This window comes from Rhinolophus ferrumequinum, chromosome 22 (assembly GCF_004115265.2).
Source record: "Rhinolophus ferrumequinum isolate MPI-CBG mRhiFer1 chromosome 22, mRhiFer1_v1.p, whole genome shotgun sequence".
Taxonomy (NCBI): domain Eukaryota; kingdom Metazoa; phylum Chordata; class Mammalia; order Chiroptera; family Rhinolophidae; genus Rhinolophus; species Rhinolophus ferrumequinum.
This window is the reverse complement of record NC_046305.1, coordinates 7,961,947-7,980,559: the sequence shown is the minus strand read 5'-3', so window position 1 is coordinate 7,980,559 and position 18,613 is coordinate 7,961,947. Positions and strand designations below refer to the sequence as shown.

Genomic DNA, 18,613 nt, shown 5'->3' with positions numbered 1-18,613 from the left:
TGCTTTGGATATGTTTATGTGTACAAATACTTACCATTGTGCTTTGGATATGCTTATTTGCACAAATACTTCCATTGTGCTACAGCGCCTACAGTATTCAGTACAGTAACGTGCCGTACAGTTTCGTAGCCAGGAGCCATAGGCTGTACCACACAGCCTAGGTGTGTAGTTGGCTGTACCCTCTAGATTTGGGGAAGTGCCTCTGTGATGTTGGCACAGCGATGAAATCGCCTAACGATGCATTTCTCAGAACCTATGCTCGTCATTAAGTGGTGCCTGGCTGTATTTACTATGGGGATGGATAGTAGAGTAGAAACAGAGGCTGATTTCAACTCAGCAGGACAAACAACTTCCTGCTGATGCCAGCCAACGGAAACGCAATGGCCTGCTTTGTGGGGTAATGAGTCCCTTTACTCTGAAGGCATTTTCAAAATAATTTAATTTTTCGATTAGGTAATAAATGCAACAAGATGAAATTCAAAAGGAGCAAAAAACATATATTATGACACTCCTTTTTCCTCTGAAGAAGCAACCCCCATTATCTGGTTTTTAGTCAAAGTCCAGACAGCTCTGTGAGAGACACTGCAATTGGGCCGTGCAGCCTAGTTCTGGGCACGGTGACCGCTGGGGACCATCCATCTCTTGGATCTCCCCCGTGCCATTTGTACAACATAATCCTTAAGGTGCTATCACAAAACTGGATTTGAATTTGTAACATATAAATTAAGTGCTCAAGGATTGGGTTGAGGATTGCGACTCCCTAGTGGCAATATTGGACCAGCTCTGAGCAGTCCTTACAGCAACAGGCAGGTTCCAACATGTGACAAAAGAAATATCTGAGGGAAATGGAATGCAGGCTCTGTGCAAAGTGCGTAGGAACCATTTGGTACATGTCGTCCTCCCCGTATTTGAAACTGGAGATGGGAACCGAACTGCAGAGTGATTGGGGTGGGGGGAAACAGATAGAGGAAGGGGCTGGCAGGAGGAAGGAGATGGGCTGGGTGTTGACAGGGGAATGCAACGGACAGATGCTGGGAATCCTAACGCTGGTGACCTCGGCCGTGGCCTTTCTGCCCACTGGAAAACCCCAAATGCTCCTCTTGGTCTTTATTCCTGGCTGTCTCTTGCCTTCTCTAGATTTCTCAGGGGCCTGTAAAGTGTTGTCGGAGTACCTAGAAAGCATGGTTTCATCCCCTGACATACAGGGGGGCACATGACTGCGTAAATGGACTCTCTTTTCATGTACCTTGGAAAATTCAAAGGCATGGTTGACAGATAAGCTCAAACCTCAGGCTCTGGCAGATGAGGTCAGTGGTAGTTTTCAAGGGCATCCCGATTTGACAAACCCAGGTGGCATGTGTCCTATTTCACTATCTTGGCTATTTCCCCAGAACAAATGGAGGGACGTGAAGAAAGGTAGGGCTTTCAAGCTGGACTCCAGACTGATCTTGAATTACAAGAGGCACAAGTGGCCATCTTCCCTATCCCTGCTTCAGCTTCTTAGAGGGGGAACAAACCATAAAGCTATGTCATAACCGTCATTATTACAGCGGCCATTACTCATTTTAAAAGCCAAGAAGTCAGTGTTTATCAAATGTAAATTGAAGAAAAGACGACTTGCGTGTCAGCAGTCATAAAGCCCATGGCAAAATCAAAACGCTGCAAAGCATTTTCTTAGCTAAGACAAACTTGCAGGATATCCCACGGGACAGATTCTGACACAGGTCTATGCTTGGAGGTAGGTCTGGCATCTGTTTCACAAGCATCTCTTCACATTAAGCACGTAAGGCTTTGATCAGGGACCTGGGTCGTGGGAGCCTCTGGAGGTGGAGCCGGGCTGGAGCCAGAGTGTGGGTGTCACCCAGGGCAGTCCAGGGAACGCTGTGCTGCGGAAAGGCCACTGCTGGGGACAATCACCATCCTAGCGAGCATAGCAGTGATGTCGAGGACGGCGAACATATTTAAGTGTCAACCACAGAGACGTTGGCTAGGAATTTGGCATGAAAAATTCTCATTTTCACCTCACAACATGCATAAGATAGAGACTCACAAAGACCTTGTTTTGCAGAGGAGGAAGCTGAGGCTTAGAGAAGTCAAGATGCTTTCCCAAGGTCACACAGCCAGCCAGGGAAGAGATGAAGGCGCAAACTACCCCACTTCTCCATTTCTGCCGTTACCGCTTATGCTACATTGAGAAGAACCAACCCCGCCAGCCAAGGCAGCAGAATTCCAAAGAATGATCTTAGGAAGGAAGGAAGAGAACAATTAGCAAAGTGAATGCTAGGAAAGCTGAGAGAAGGATCAAGGGACCTGTATAAAGTAGACTGAGGTGAGGGGCCAGAACTAAATCTATACCTAGAAGAATAGGCTGAGACCTGCCTGATATGAGGTAGAGGACCTATGTCCCTTACAAGAGCCTTGCTGGCCTGGCTGTCACCTTCTGCTCCCCCACCTCCCAGATGTGGAGCAAGTGCATATGCTTCAGGTGGAACCTAGGCCCAGCTACATTCCTGCAACCTTTTACCGGGACCGCCTGTGTCCAGCTCCGGATCTGTCCGGAGTATGGAGTGACAGGATGTATTGGCTGAAAAGGAGTCATGCTGGCAGAATAGGTGTGTCTCTACGAAACACGTGTCACAGAACACACATCCTATACACCCAGGAGCGGGAATCCCTGTTAATGTAGCAGTGTGAGAAATAGAGAGACCTTTCCACAAACACTACAGGAATGAGCTGAACTGTGGGAGAATGGAAATGATGATGTATTCGTCTTGCCAAAGAATGCTTATTGCTAAAAGCACACGAAAAGTACTCCTGGTATTGAGACAAGCGTTTACGTAATTAGAAATAACCTTTTTGGTATAATCTCCACACGACAAAGACATCTTAAACGGGTAATTGTGATTTGAGTACACACCAAACCTGGATTAGCGTTTTTCACTTGTTTACACGAACCTCAGCCCCGCTGACGAGGGTTTGTGAATTCTGAGGTTTCTTTCTTCTTTGCTTAGAGGAAGAGGGAGCAGCACCTCTGTGTGCATTTCTGGAATATCTCATACCAGGTGAGAGACACAATGGTATCCTGGTCCTTGGCAGTTCCCACAGGACACCAAGAGGGTGCTTGTCTAGGCAGGAGGCCACACGATACTGCACAATTTCTGTTCCCATGCCACCTCCAGCTTTATCCGGCACCCGTTTTTCATCTGAGGGAGAAATAGACTGCAAACGGTCCTGCCCTGCCTCTGAACACAGAGCCAGGACTGTACTCCCACAAAGCACCAGTGTGCCCGAGCTGACTCCTGCAGCTCACGAGAGCCGATGGTTAAAATTTTAGAAATGTCGCGAGCTTGTTGTTTAGCCATTGGCAGTTTGAAAGCGGTCTTGCTGGGAGTATTTACAGCACAGATATGGCGAATGCTACAAATCAGACTTTTTTTTTCTTTTGAGAACTAAAAATAAGAGACCATGATTCCTTCATGGAACATGCATGGATGGCATTGACAAATTTTTCAGCAAAACTTGGTGCACACTGACTAAATGACAGTCCTTGGAGTAGGTACAAGAACTGTAATGATAGGTGACTTTTGATCGCTGCATTGGAAGAAACCTCATTCACTCTGAGAAGCTCCCTGACGATTCTTCTGCCTACTGCAGCGACAGGCAAGACCTTTGGGTCTACTCACACTTAAGATGGAAATATTCTGAAGTCTCTCCCACTTGCCGTGACCAAACATCCTAAGAAAGGTATTTCAGAAGCTTACGACTAATTCATCTCAAAATAAAATCTTTACTAAATGGCAGAGAAATCAAGCCCCTGGTTCTTTAGAAATACTTGTCTTCCTCATCCTCTTCTCCTAAACCTTACTCTGGATCCTTGGGGTGGGGCGGGAGTGGGGGGAGAGTTCATGCCAACTAAAGGGACACAGTAGGGAAGTCCTCTGGGTAACTTGGGACATTTGCTTTAGCTCGTGCCTTTCCCATGGCTGGCAATGGGTTCACATGGATGTCATAAATGCTATCGATCATTTGTTTATTTTTAAATCTTATTCAAATATATGATTTTTCTTCTTAGCTTGCTCTAGTTTTAATTCCATAGCTCTGTATCTAAGATGAAACATTCCAAAGGGAAAAAGAGACCAACTTGTGTTATGTGACTGACCCTGAGTGCCCGTGTAGGCTGGAGCTGGAGTCTGGTCTCCCGGTCCTGTCACTGATGCCGAGTGACCTCGAGCTATCACTTTCCCAATCATTGTGTAACAGGACAGCGTCACCACCCACAGGAGCATTGAAAGGATCCACTGTGGCCTCTAGGATGTCTGGAAAAGGTAAAGGCAACGGGTCATTATTTATCCAGTGCGGGCTGGCCCAGAGATGGGCTCTGCAGGGTACAGGTTGTGGAAATCCTCGGATCCTCTTAACTCTAAGAACCATGACCGGCTCAAAAGGACCTGATGGCCTGACAGCTCAGAACTTTCTGTTGAGGATCAGAGTTGGCGCTGTAGCTGCTCACAGGAAACGAAGCAGGATCAGGTAACAGCCTCGGAGACATGGGTCACCACAAAATGTGACTCCTGCCATTGTCTTAAGGGCAACTTGAGAATGGAAAAGAATAAGGGAGTGAAGGCAGGCCCCCAAGGGTGAGGGTGCAGAAGCGGGGGGCAGTGGTGAGGGAATCACAGGTTTTTCTCGAAGCATTTATCTTCCTGGTAGGCTTCAGCTCTTTAACTTTGCTGATTTTTACAGGAAATCTTATTTTTAAGCCTCCTCTAAGATTCCAAGCATTTTGGGGGGACACCTGCTTTGTGATACATGCTGGGGAATACACTGGAGAACAAGATGCCATTTCTTTCCCCAACGGAACAGAGTTCATGGGGGGAGAAAGGGCAGGAAAGAATGGCAGCTGAGTATGTTAGTGAATGTGATGCAGTAGAACACGGGCATAGAAGACCCCTTGGGAGGGGTCCCTTAGCCAAGTGGGTCATGTTAGGGGAGGCTTCCTGGAAAGGGTGATACCAGGGACAAACAGATATTGTCTAGGAGAGTGAGTGGGGAAAGAATATTTCAGGAAGAAGAAAGAGAGCATGTTCAGAGATGTAAGAGAACAACATACAGTATTTCAAAGAGCTCCAAGTAAAGTTGGAACTTAGGGTTGGTCAGAGAGGAGTGGCAGAAGATGAGTAAGTGGAGACCAGCCTTGGAATGCTCTGGAAGCCGTGCGAAAGAACCTGCACTTTATGTAGCGGGACGACAAGGAGCCACTGAAGTATTTTAAGCAGGAGCATGGCCTTATTACAATTAGGATTTATAAAGCATTTAAAAATGATAATAGTAAAATTAATTGATACCTATTGAGCACTTCTTATGTGCCTGGCAGATGTGAGCATTTTTTCTGGATATAATGCGTTTCAGTCTCACAAGAGTCTTGCCCAAAGCCACATGGCAGCAGTAAAGTGTAGCATCAGGAGGCAAACCCAGTCAGGCTGCCCCCAGAGCCCCGGCTCTCAGCCACGAAGCTATGACCACATCTTACGTTCCTTCCTCAGTAACGAATGGCAATTCTCGTTGCTTACCTTTTCCTTGTTTCTTTTCCAGTTTAAGCTGGTTTACTCCAGCAATCCTCATGCACAAATAAGAGGCCGGACTTTGTAAAAAACCCCAGATTTCAAGTATCTAAGAAATACTTGAAGGTGGAGGGAATTTCCAAATCGGAAAGGAAGCACAGAGAACTCCACGTGGGCCGGACGCTGCTTTTCTGTGGCAGCTGCCTCTGTCCCCCAGGAAGACCCAGGGAAATACTCGGCAAGGCATTTTCCTTCCTTTCAATCCTGAGCTTTGCTGGGACCCACAGGCATTCTCAGCCCAGCCTCCATTTCTGGATCCCAGAAGGAGTTGCTCCTTTACTCTATTTCCCGCGAAGCACATTTCCTCTCTTTCACTTGGAGCCAGTGTTTTTGGAATCAAATTCCTAGTTAACAAGGAGCACAATTAAGGCACATCAAACCAGACTTAAATGAGGGAGAGTTACAACATAAAAAGAAGGACTTCTTTCATTCCTAGAGGGCAAATCTTGTGCCTTCAGGAAGCCCCAGATTGTGTGTAACTCCTAAGATATGCCTACAACTAGAAAATGCTACCAGCCAGCACTGGATAAATAATCATCGGTTGCCTTTACCTTTTCCAACCAACTCACATTTATGGAGCCACTGTGTGCCGGTACTGTGCTGGCTACATATGGAGAGATGTGTAAGTCGCGGATTTTTCCTTCACGCCTCATGGAGGAGCCCAAAGTCACTCATGATATGCCTACAATGTGGGTGTCTGTCCTCTTCACCTCTCTGAACACCTCCATCTCCTCCACGGCTTTTGCCAATGGATTTCTTGAGTTACAGGAAATCCTAAGACACTCCTTTGCCCAAAATGCTCCAGGTCTGGACAGACCCTCTGGTCCCCAGAGATGAGAAAGTACTCCTCACGTGGGCCATCTAGTTGGGCTTTACTTCCTCTTACTTTCCCACGCGACTGACAAATAACTAGGTACACTCGAGTCTCTGTTGTTGTTACAGGCCTATTTGGGGGTGTAGGGGTTCATAACAGGCCCCCATAACAGGCTACATGGGCATGTGGACTATTTGGAGCTGAGGCAATCGAGACCCTGAGGGCTTAGGAGGAACTTCTGCTCTTCCCTTAACTACCTAGAAGAATTTAAATTGGGGCTCTTCCCATAATAAGAGTTATTACCAGAGACAGCTTTTCCCCACCTATCTATATGGCAGGACAAGCATATAATTACCGAACATCTGCTCTTCTTCCCGTCCTTCTTCCCCTTTGAAGCCCCAGGTGCCCTACCTCACCCTTAGCTCAGAATGTCATATAGACCTCATTTTACCTTTTTATCTGAACCTCTCTTGTATATGCAGTCTCTAAAGCTCTCATGCATGTGGAGCTCCCATGTACACATATGTAATGAAATTTGGTTATTTTCTCTTATGAATCTGTCTCATGACGATTTAATTATTAGGCCAGCCGAAAAACCTAGCAGGGTAGAGAAAGATTTCTTCCTTCCCCACAAGTGTTACTATACTGTGGCCATTTTCTAAAAAGAACATTGAAGAATTTTGATTTCAAGTCATCTGGGAAAGAAATCGCTATTGCTTTACGCATTAAAAACACAAATATCTGTACAAGAAATGTCAGGCCTTTAGAGAATCTCTGAAAAGCCCAGCTATGTGACCATAAGCCAACTCCATCCCTACCCCAAACATACAAATTCCTCCTTGGGAAGGTCTAAGTTATAAGGACCCAAACGTCATGCTTAAGGATCAGTTGCCATGGAAACAAAGCTAAGGCATGAATAGCTCATTCAGTTTCATAACCCCTCTCCAGGGAGGCACTGCTCTGGGGAAATGCTAAACAGACACAGCCAAAAGGGACAGTCAGAGAGTCCCAGATCAAAAAGCTTTTCCGTCTCAGTATTTTCCAGGAGAGACTATCTTTCTCCTTCCTGAATGGAGGAAGACATGCAGAGCTGTGAGGAAGTGAGGTTTGGAGTTAATTTCACATTAACTCCATTAACGACACTCTTCCGTGTTCTCTCTTTCTTTTCTTTCTCTCTTTCTCGCCATCTACTTGGCTTATGTCCCACTTCATCCTGCTCATCCCCAATCCTGTTGTAATGACCTCTTTTTCAGACTCCTAAGAGTGGACAAACCAGTTCCTCAGCTGTCACCTTCACCTCCACAGTCATCACTCACTCCAAGTGATAGGTCAACCTTCTGAACTGGAGAGACAGGATGTGCCTTTTACAAAGAAAATGGGAGCAGCTTTCTCAAAGACAGATGCCAATCTCAGCAGCTCCTAAAGGCAGCATGTCATCCAGACTTTCTGAAGGTGCTACTGGCAGCATTTTTGTGTAGTGCAACAGTGGGTGGCACCTTGGTTTTACAGGTATAAAGGTTTAGTCATCTTCGTCATACCAGCGTCCAACTCAGTGCCAGGCTGTCATGAGTTGATCTGGGATTGCCGGCCGAGCCTCACCCGCTCCCTTTGAAAAGTGTGTCTCTCTCCCCATCACTTCATCTTTACAGAGTTCTTATTTAATCCCACCCCAAAGGGTCATAATTGATCGTGTGATGATAAGGTACCATTCCAAGTCGGGCTACGTGCCTTGTCCTGCATTTTGGGGCTTGGAACTAAAGTGGCCAAAAGCTGTGAGCCATAAAGCTTAGAAGATCCTCATAGTTAGGTTTTCCACCATGTGGCAATAAACAGTCTGCCACACGAGAAGGAAAGAGACAACACCCAAGAAGAAGGAAAAAGTTGGAGAAAGAATCTTCACCAAATTAGGTCCCTGGCTCCCATGCTTCCTGGGGTCTGCTGCCTCCCTGCCCATCTTGTGGCTTCGTTGCTCTGGGAGAAAACCCAGAACCCTTTGGGTGGACTTCTATTTTTCTTTAAGGTATGAATTGTGCTTCCATCACTTGCCATCAAAAAGATCCTGACTCTTCTCTGGTACTTAGCAGGTATTGTGTAAATGTCGGCTGAAGGACGAATGAGAGTGTCCCAGCGTCCAAATTCAGAATGTTGCATAAGGCTGGAAGATGTTGAAAAAGCCACCTGGTTTATCCCTCCTTCTCAGGGCAGATCCACAGGCACGCCAGCCAAGGAGAAAGGGCGCTTATTTTTAAAGCCCTCCTAGAAGATTTTAGAAGCTCCGTTGGTGACTGAACAAAGGATGAGAGGAGCATGGACAAATAGGACATCTTAAATCCCTCCTTCCTTCCTCTTTAAAAGTCCTCCGGCACTCAACTCCCAGTCTTGGCAATTTCCTACTCCTCATTTTTACAATGTTATTTGAAATCTTTAATTCTTTCATGTTTCAATTTTTCATGTCACCTAAAATCTATGTGTAGTTCCCAACTTTTTTTTTTTTTGTTTTTTTGTTTTTTTGTTACTAACATCACATATGTCTTTGTCCCCTGGTGATAAGCCTAATCACTTTTCCAAAGAATCAGGCATCTCATCCGTGAGGGGCATGGGATGTATATGATTCTATCCAGCAAACATTTATTGAGAAATGGATACACGGTAGGCGCTGTGCTAAGAGCCATGGTACAGAAACATTACTGCTAGTTCCTCAGAGAAAACGAATCACTTCAAACCAAGTCTAAACCTGATGTGGAATTCCACTGGACTGAAATTGAAATAATTACAGCTGTTGTCCCTCTGTTCATTGACTCATTCACTGTTCACTCATTTAACAAGTATTTTTGAGTTTCTATTTGGGGCCACGTACTGTTCTGGCTCTGGACTTACAGAATTGAACAAGGTCCCTGTATTCCAGGGAGAAGGGAGGAAAAAGGCACGTTGACAACCAATCATTTCAGACGGCATCAGATAGTAATAATTGCTAGGAGTAAAAGAAGCAGAATAGAGGATTAAGCATCCTGGGTTGTAAGGAGGCTCTTATAGGTGAGATAATCCAGGGGGTCTTCTCTGAGGAAGTGGCATTTAAAAAGAGATCTGAGTTATGAAAAGGCTGAGCCATGAGAGCTGATATGATAGCAGCCCTGCCAGATGGCCTGAGGAATTGGACTAGATGGTCTCTGGGATTCCTTCTAGTAGAAAAACCTAGAATTTCCAGCCTTTCCACCTACTTCCTGTTTTACAATAGTTTTTATGGTTCCTCTTAAAACCTTTGCTAACATCTGTAACTTCCAACTGTCGGGCCCAGAATTAGTCTCTAGGAAGCTTCTGTCAATCAGTAAGGCTCATGACTCCAAGCAGCTCATCCTCCTATCTGTAGATGCCAGCGTGATACTTGATAAAAGCCACCATCCAGCCTCCTTTCATTTCAGAAGAGCTGAAGATGCCAGACACAGACAAGTTCCAATCTTTTAGGGAAAAAGAAATGGCTTTTTCTTTTTCCAAGTGCCATGGTCAATGGGCGATATAAACCTTAATTTCTCCATCTGTAACCTTGGAGCGGTCACAACAGACAGAATATTGTGTTCATCATGTAAACTCACAGGAAAGAGCCTACAGTCCAAATCCCTACACAGTGAGGTCGACCAGATGCCTGATACCCTGTGGTTGCATTTGAAATGTACCGATTTTAATTATTGTAAAGTTGGCGGCCATCATATAGGCACTGGGCCTTGGTACTGTGGACTTACCTTGCCTCTTTCTGCCAGTCACCCTGATAGCACTTCAAATTAAATTCTCCGATTGAGAATGCTAGAGCCACACTAGTCGTGTGAACTTAGACCACGCATATGAGCACCAGCTTGTAGTTCAAATTCTCAGATGAGATATTTTTCACTCTCTCTCCCCGGCCCCAGTGCCAACACTGAGACATGCAAGATTTTTTTGCTCTTTCTCCGTGTGTGGTGAGCTTGTGCTTTGTTTACCTCTGTATTGAGGATGTAGCCCTTTGGTGTCTCAGCTTTCTGTAGGGGTCTCCCATTAGACATTTCACCTTGGGCATTTTTTTTTCTTTCTTAGTACATAAAATAATGGCGCATCTTTTTATTGATGGCACCTTAGATTGGGTATACTAATACAGTAATTAATTAGAACGTCTAGCACTTTGTGAGTGGAATGGAAGGTGGGGATGTGGAATGAGGGTTCCACCATAGAGGAGAAAGCCACTGAAGAGACATGGCAACAAAGAAAAAGGCTAATTCATAATCTACAGTCAGCAGAGAATAAGAATCTGACTTGACTGATACCACGCTGCTGGCCATTTGGAGTCTGAATGCCCAGGGAAGAGACCTGACTCTGGCAAGATCTCGAACCCGAGCACATCAAAAGCCGAGCACAGCTAGGAGAGAGGCTCCATGGGTTTACAAAGTGTAGCTACAGTGCAATGTGTGCAGCTCCAAGTTATTTCCCTGCAACGGAGGGTACCTGGGGGCCCTGGCCCACCACTGGTTCATTCTTTATCCCCCCAAGAAATGTAAGTTCCACAAAGGGCAGGAACTCTGGCTTCCTTCTTCGCCAGTGTCTTCCAGAGCTGCGAATAGTATCTGACTCATCCTAGGGGCTTACACAATAAGTGTGCAGTGAGTGAACAAGGGATGGGTCACTGCTGGCACTTCCAGGGTATTCTCGGGGTTCAGCCTGTTCTACCTGGTAATGGCTAGAGAGGTCCCGTTATCAGGCCCAAAGCAAACAATCTAAGGTTCAGAGATTGTAGATGTGGGAGCCAAGTCGTGAAGCCAAGTGGGTCAGGAAGGAGGGGAGCTGGTGTGTGGGGCAGACAGACGGGAGCAGGCAGAGGGAAGGACGCTGGAGGAGTGTCCTGAGCGAGAGAGCAGGATTCACTCTTTTTGCAGTCCCTGCGCCTCTGGTGTGGGTGTGCTGAGAGTGAGAAGAAAGGTGTCAGGGAACATGAAAGGATGCATTTTTCAAATGTTGTCCATCAGATTCCTAAACCAGCAAACGTATTTGACAACATTTCTTATCTTCAAAGCAACTCGTAGACAGAAATAAAGCAGTAGCGTGCTCAGTTGCTCATGGGCGTGCCTTCAAAATCGACTTCTATCCACTCCTACGTTAAAGATATCTCTTCTTCATCCTCACTTCTCCTCCTCATCACCAAACTTCCTTCTTTCTTCAGCTCACTGCAGTCCAGTTTCAACCCCCCGTAATTTGACTCAAGTGATGCCCGACATCTTAATTAGGAAATCTGGTGACTTCTTTTCACCGCTTTCCTGTTTGGCTTCCGTGTAGCATTTGGTACCATTAGTAACCTCCTATGTCCTAAAACTCTTTCGGTCCTTGGTTGCTGGGACATACTCTCCTGGTTGCTTCTCAGTTTAACTGGCTGCCTTCTCTTTCTGGTTCTTTATTCGTTGATATTCTCCAGGCCTGCCCACTTGGATGCTTCTCCTGTCACACGGTATCACGACGCCATCTCCTTGAATCACCTCATTGTTGTCCATACCTTCAAACACCCCTTTACACCAGTGACTCATCGAAATGAATCTCCAGTTCAGATCTTGCTTCACAGGGCCAGACCGTACATTCAGCTAGACAGTATCCAGATTTACCAAACTCCCCTGGATTATTGCAAAAACTCTAACTTGTCTCTTTCCAACTGGTCTTTCCTCCGTCCACGCCCAATAATGTCCTAACTGGTGTTTTGCATGTGCCTTTACGGTCATACCGCTCAGAGGGTGTTGTGATGTTTTGCTTCCATGTCTGATTCTCTCATTAGACTGTGAGTTCCTACAGAAACGCATTATGTGTAAATCATCTTTGTATGTCACCCGTAAAGCATAGCGCCTGCTACGTAATAGGAAGTCATATATTGAATGAATGAATGAATGAATGAATGAGTGAATGAGAGCAAATGTTGTATTGGGCTGAGACACTTTCTTGTTAAACATCAATGCCTTTTAAAACCAACACTGCCACGTTTCTCACCTACTTGTCAATTCCTTAATAGATCACCCCTATTGACTCTTGTGTGATATTTGACAGGTGAAGTAATTAAAAACCTTAGACCAGTCTGGGAAGGGAACATCTAAGCACAGAAGGAGCCTTCCAAACACAATTTCAGACCCATCAGGTCATACTGCATTTACAATTAATTAGTTACTTAATTAATGTATATTTACTGAGAGCTAGGTGCCAAGGTGCCACACACGATTACCTCACGTAATCCTCACGCCAGCCCTATGAGGCAGGCACTGTGGTACCACCCTGGTGTTGTAAGTGAGGGGACTCAGCCGGCATGAGAACAGAGCTTGAGCCCAGGACCCCCGTGGTCCTTCACCCCCTCAGAGGCTGTCCCTGCCCACTAGATCCAGTGCCACAGGCTCTTTAAAATGAGCTTAGAGACGATTCTGCTAGAAAACCATCTCTGGCCTCCCCACCCCTCCTGCAGGCTACAGACCCCTCCTGCTACCAGAGCAGACCTCCATCATAGCACGTCTAACGTTTTAGTGTGATCTCCAGCCTACCTCTACTGCCCTATTAGACCACAAACTTCTCAAGGGCAGAGAACGGCCATAGTCTCTGTTGTAGCCACAGCACCCAACCCAATGCCTGCTGCTCAGTAGGTTTGCAGGGCATGTTTATTGAATTAGAGCAACCATAGGCTAACTCATGGCCTTGGGGGCCAGTAAGGCCTGCCCCCAGACCTGGACTCCTTATTTATCTTCTGCTTTGCAAAGGTTTCTTGGTAATGAAACAGATGCCCTCTTTTACTGAACATAAAAACTTCACAGCACCCTTGAAATTCACTACTATGCAAAAGATAGCTAATAGTTTCCAGCTAGAGTCCAGTTTCTGTACATCCCACTAAAAAGACTTTGTTTAGGTTTACTTTCACTATTTTCTATGAATTACACAACGAGGATATTTTATTAAACATATAGTAAACATATAGATGCAGACTATTTCAATATCGAGCGCAGTTTCTAACTGCCCCTCCTCCTAGCCCCAATAGACCATGGTGTGGCCCGAATGGGAACGCCTGGGTTTCCCAGTTCTGTCCCGGCCAGACTCCCTTCTGCAGGCACCCTCCCTGACCTTTGTTCAGTGACTGGTCCTAAGCACAGATAACCAGACCTGCCAGATGATGGACTCCAGCCCTGACGTTTCCCTGTCCCACACACCCCTCCTCCTTCCCACTGCCACTCTCCTCCACTATCTCAGGGCTCCAGGTAACGTCCAAAGCACCGGACTGACTGGTGTAAGGCTTGTTCACTGTCTTTGCCATGCTCTTGGGTCCAGTCTGCCTTCCTACCCTCTGCCACCCACGTCCCAAGCCTTCTCTCTCCCGGTGGGCAAGTTTCGTGCCAGGACCTGGCTTCCGCTGGCCCCTCCCTGCCTTCCCATTCCAAAGGTATGACACAAGCCAGTCACCCTGAATGTGGAACAGGCTGAGAGAACAGAGCCTTCTGCCTGGAGCAAGCACGTGGCATTGCCCTCCCCGGGAAAACCCAACAAGATGAGGCTTGGTTATGTGTGACTGGCAGCCAACTGTACCCCTGAGCAGGTAGAGAATTCCACAGAGGAAATTGCTATTTTGAACTTAACTCTACAAAGGTTCATTGTTCACAATCAGAGAGTTAGAGCGGGGGTACCGTGCCGGAGCTTCAGCTACAAGCTCAGAAGGACCTAGGTTCAGTTCCCAGCTTGGTGAGAACGCGGGCGCGGATCTTGGTGAGATCCAACTTCTTCATTCATGTTATGGGCATAACAACCCTACCTTGTCTGTAGGGTTATTATAAAGACGTGAACTCACTACCAGTGTTCAGCAGGTCACTATACCAGAAATGCGCACATGACCTCCCTCCCCCTTAAATAGCATACCCTTTGGGTTTGACAAGTGTCACTTTAAAGCATCAGCTTTCTAAATGTTAAATGAAAACAAGTGTTATCTCCTGTGGTCAGAGAAGCCATGGTATCAATCAATCCTTATAAGTTTGGAGGGTGGTTTGGGCCACTGGGATAATTACGTATTAAATAATTAAATATTGGCCTACGCCATACTGGCAAAAGAGCCTGGGGACCCTAAGTTTAAGAAAGACTAAGGGGAGCATGGGCCATGTCATTAACTATTTCAAGGGTTTTGTGCAGAGAAAGACTAGACCCATGTAGGCAGCGCCGAAAAAAAGAACCAGGGGCTCCTGTTAGAATAACAGGAGGAATTTTCGCCACGGTGCCCAGGGAGGGACTGCATGTGTTAAATGGATGGCACCGTGTGCAACATCATCGCTCCTGCTTAATGGCCGGAGAACCATGGTAAATTTGAGGCAAAGAGAGAGGAACAACAAGGAAACGTTTCTTTGCAGGATTTCAAATGCTACATAAGCACGGAAACATTTGTTACTATTAGCCAGTAGGAGCATTTCAGTAGCAAAACTTCCAAGGGCTAGAGATAAAATTTATCTTCTAACTAACTGGATGCTTGCCTGAACTTGGTAGGATTCAAGGACTGTGCTGTCTGTGCATCAGGCAGACAAATGATGATGATGATAGTTCATCCGGTTTCCAGTTCAAAAGCTCAATAGCCACCCCCACCCCCCCGACCCCCCGCTGCCACCCTGGCAACTTAAAAAAGGTTTTCTTGTTTGTTTCATCTTGTTTTGTTTTGGAGCCCGGGAAATACTCCTGTGGTTTAAAATTCAAAGAGTAAATAAGGTAATGCTATTAAAAGTTTTCTCCTTCTGCCAAGTTCTGTCCTCCCGCCACTTCTCAGAACCCACAAACATTAACCACTATCGTTCTTGTTGTTTTGCGCACATTTTATCCTTTATGCAATTTTCTCAATGGGACAGTTTAGGAAGCAAGGGTGTCCTGACTCTCTGGCTATGTGACATCCCACAGGATGATCTCTGCCATTCAGGACTGAGTGGAGGCCAATCCCTGGGGCTTTAGGAACAGTTTTCCTTGAAACAGCAAACACCTGCCAGTGTCTAAGGTCACGACTCTGTACTTCACTGGCCAGGCAGTTAGACGTCTTGCCAAAGACTTCGCAGAGAACGAGAGACAACATCCTATGTGGGGGACTGTGGCGAGGTCTCCGCTGACCATTTCCCTGACAATGTCACACAATTGTATCTTTGTCCCTGTCCAGAGAGCTCCACGGCGGGCACCCTGGAGTATGCTATTGCTATAATCACCGGGGGTTCGGGGCATAGTGGGGAATAACTCATGCTAGTCACATACAGTCCTGGCCACGTGCTCTCCCTATGTGTTATTTCTCCAACGGAAATACTAAGTTCCTCAAAGGCAGGGTCCTAATACCGAATAATAGCACATTGCCTGGCAACCTAGGAATGGACTTTTCTTCCTTCTAAGGATCTCTCCTGCGGGGATATGCTGTCAGCATGAGATACTGTTCACATCCTCATTACGTTATACATTTTTCTAGAGACACAAGAATTACACATGTGAAACAGGAACAGTACTTGGTAAAGTGCTAAAGTAAGATGGGTTTGAAGAGGGGCATGGCTGAAACAGGACTGGTCATCCATCCCTGGTCTCTCTAGAGAGCAGTGACAATTTTCCCATTTCTAAATGTTTCTAATGTAATCTTGATTCTTAAGGCTTTAGTACATAGGTTTGTTAACAGCAAGAAGTTCTGTGTTTCCTCTTCTTCTTGGAAAGCTTCTAAACTCTGTTGGGTAATGCCTTCCTCGTCCCTCGGCCCTCCCCCAGCCCAAGTAACGACACCCAAGTAAGGACATTCCAAACAGGGCCTTCTCAGAAGGAGACCAGGCAGTTCTGCCAAATCTGTTACACTCTGCTACATGGAGTTATATGGTTCTTGGACATGTTTAGGGCAGCTCAGATACATGCCGGGACACAGCAAGCCCCTGGCAGCCTTCCCTGAGCTTTGACAGTCAGGGGCCTGGGAAAAGATGGGTGACACTGAGCAGGGTAGGTGGCAGTAAAGGCCTGCAGGATTTCCCCAGGTCAAACTGGGGCTGGAGGTGACAATGGCCTTGATTTGTGTCCTTAATTTTTTTTTTAAAGCTACAGCGAGGATTTTCCTAAATACAGCATTTCTCTCCATTCCTGGCAATAAAGAAATTATGCTGACTGATTAGTTTTTAAATTGCCTGTTGGGGTGAAGGAAGATGAAAGACTAGGAGTAAGTCTGACTCATGTCTGTGGATTTTTATTATCATGAGAGCCATATATTTTTAAAACAGCAAAATCAGGTCTTAGCCTTAAAACAAATAAACAAACACAACTACCCAAGATGAACTATGATAAAAAATTAATTTGAACCGTACATGACTTTGAACCAGGAATAACATTATGAGTAGATTTTTATAGAGAAGAAATGGTCCCACTTATGAGAGGTTTTTGAATGAAGCTTAGGAACATGCAGTCGGTAAAATAACAACGGACAAGACCCAACGATTATCTCCAAGGAACCAACTCAGTACAGAGAAGATTGCACCAGGAGGATGGCAGACCTAACTATTTGACCCCCACAGTGCAAAGAGAAGCAAAGTTTGGCATGCAGAAGATGATTCCTTGTACACATTATTACTGGTAGAGAAAAATCAGGCAGCATCCATGTAGATCTCTTTGCAAATGTAAATAGAAATGGCAGGAGAGGGTTGGTTGTGTGGAAACGTTTGTCAAGAGCCAAACTTCCCAGTTTAGGACCTTCTCCCCCCAGCGCCATTACTGTTCAGGACATGGCTGCAGGAGTAAAGGGAAAAGGAAATTCACCCGCTGGCTAGCGGTTCAACAAAGCTGCTGATGGGACGTCACTCGTGTGCTAAGGCCACGGTGGGTCCAGGTCTGGACCTAAATCCTGGGAAATGCGTTCATACGTAACCAAAAGCAAACAAACTAACAAGCGTTCACATAGAGAAATGAGAGTTCAAAGGGAACTAGAGTTCCCTTTGTGGACAATCCACTCTATTCCCACCAGGACACTATGTGAGAAGCCAGATTAAGGTTGTCAAGGAGACAATGTGAAGACAGGGAGGTAAACGATGCTAAACGATAATAACATTAGACTCTGAAACCCGGCTGCTGCCTCCTCTCCAAGACCTCTGCTAAGGAAGGGACCGGGTTACTCGGTGGGTGACCTACGGCACCCTGGCTTCCCTTTCCCTGGACGGCTGGAGATGCAATGGGACATCGTCGACACCGAAGTCCTCAAAGTGGTCTGGGGACCCCTGGGCGTCTCTGAAATCCTTTTTGGTGTGCCTGTGAGCTCAGTTATTTTCATAATAATACTAAGAGGTTGTCTGCCTTGCTTACTTTTCTTCTCTCCCAAGGGTACAGTGGAGTTTTTCCAGAGGCTACTAGACATGTGGCATCACTCTGACAGCTACTGAAAGTGTGTTTGTGTATTGTTGTGTTTTTTCCTTTTCTCCATGAATTTTCTAAGATGATAAATATCAGTAGATGTAACCCACTTTTTAAAAAGATCTTTAGGGCTCTCAATATTTGAGCGTGAAAAGGTTCCCAAGACCAAAAAGACCACTGATATAAAGCAGCATTCTCACTTACCATACTAGAACACTAGCAAACCCTACAATGTTCTTCTTTTTCATGAGATTTTCAAAATACACTAGTAGTTGAGATGCAGACTTCTTGATGAGATTTAAGGAGGATTTTACCTCACAAGGCACATCATGTTCAGATAACCTCAAAAGCTCCAAATAATTGCATGGGTATAGTACCCCAGATCCTCTTACAGGATACACTAATTTGCAGAGGAAAAAGAAGAAGAGGAAGAGGAGGAAGAGGAGGAGGAGGAGGAGGAGGAGGAAACATTTTTATCTGTGATTTGTCTGTCCTTTGACAATTATCTTATCTGAAATGGATCATAATTCATGCATAGCCTGAGAGGAAAGCAGTGTACTGTTTTTGGAGTTCTTGAACGCTAACTGAACTAAAACCAAGAATCATAGCCTACCAGGAATATAGGGCAATAAAGCAAGTTTTTCTGGGTATGTGGGTGTGTGTGTGTGTAAGAAATGAGGTCAATGTAGGCATCAGGCCATTTGTTAGAGATTTCTGAAGGCATTCTTCACGTTGAGTGGGCACAGAGGCTGGTTCTCACATGTTGGTTCAGTGTCCATTACTCAGGGTCCCGGGATCCCACAGGGTCCTTGTCTCCTAAGAA

General features: G+C 45.8%; 1 long non-coding RNA gene across 1 annotated transcript; it reads left to right on the top strand.

Moving 5' to 3' along the window:
* Positions 1–4,330: 4,330 nt before the first annotated feature.
* Positions 4,331–5,647, top strand: LOC117014683 (uncharacterized). Its single transcript, XR_004421582.1, has 2 exons — positions 4,331–4,530; positions 5,593–5,647. It is a non-coding gene; the product is annotated as an uncharacterized LOC117014683 (long non-coding RNA).
* Positions 5,648–18,613: the final 12,966 nt, after the last annotated feature.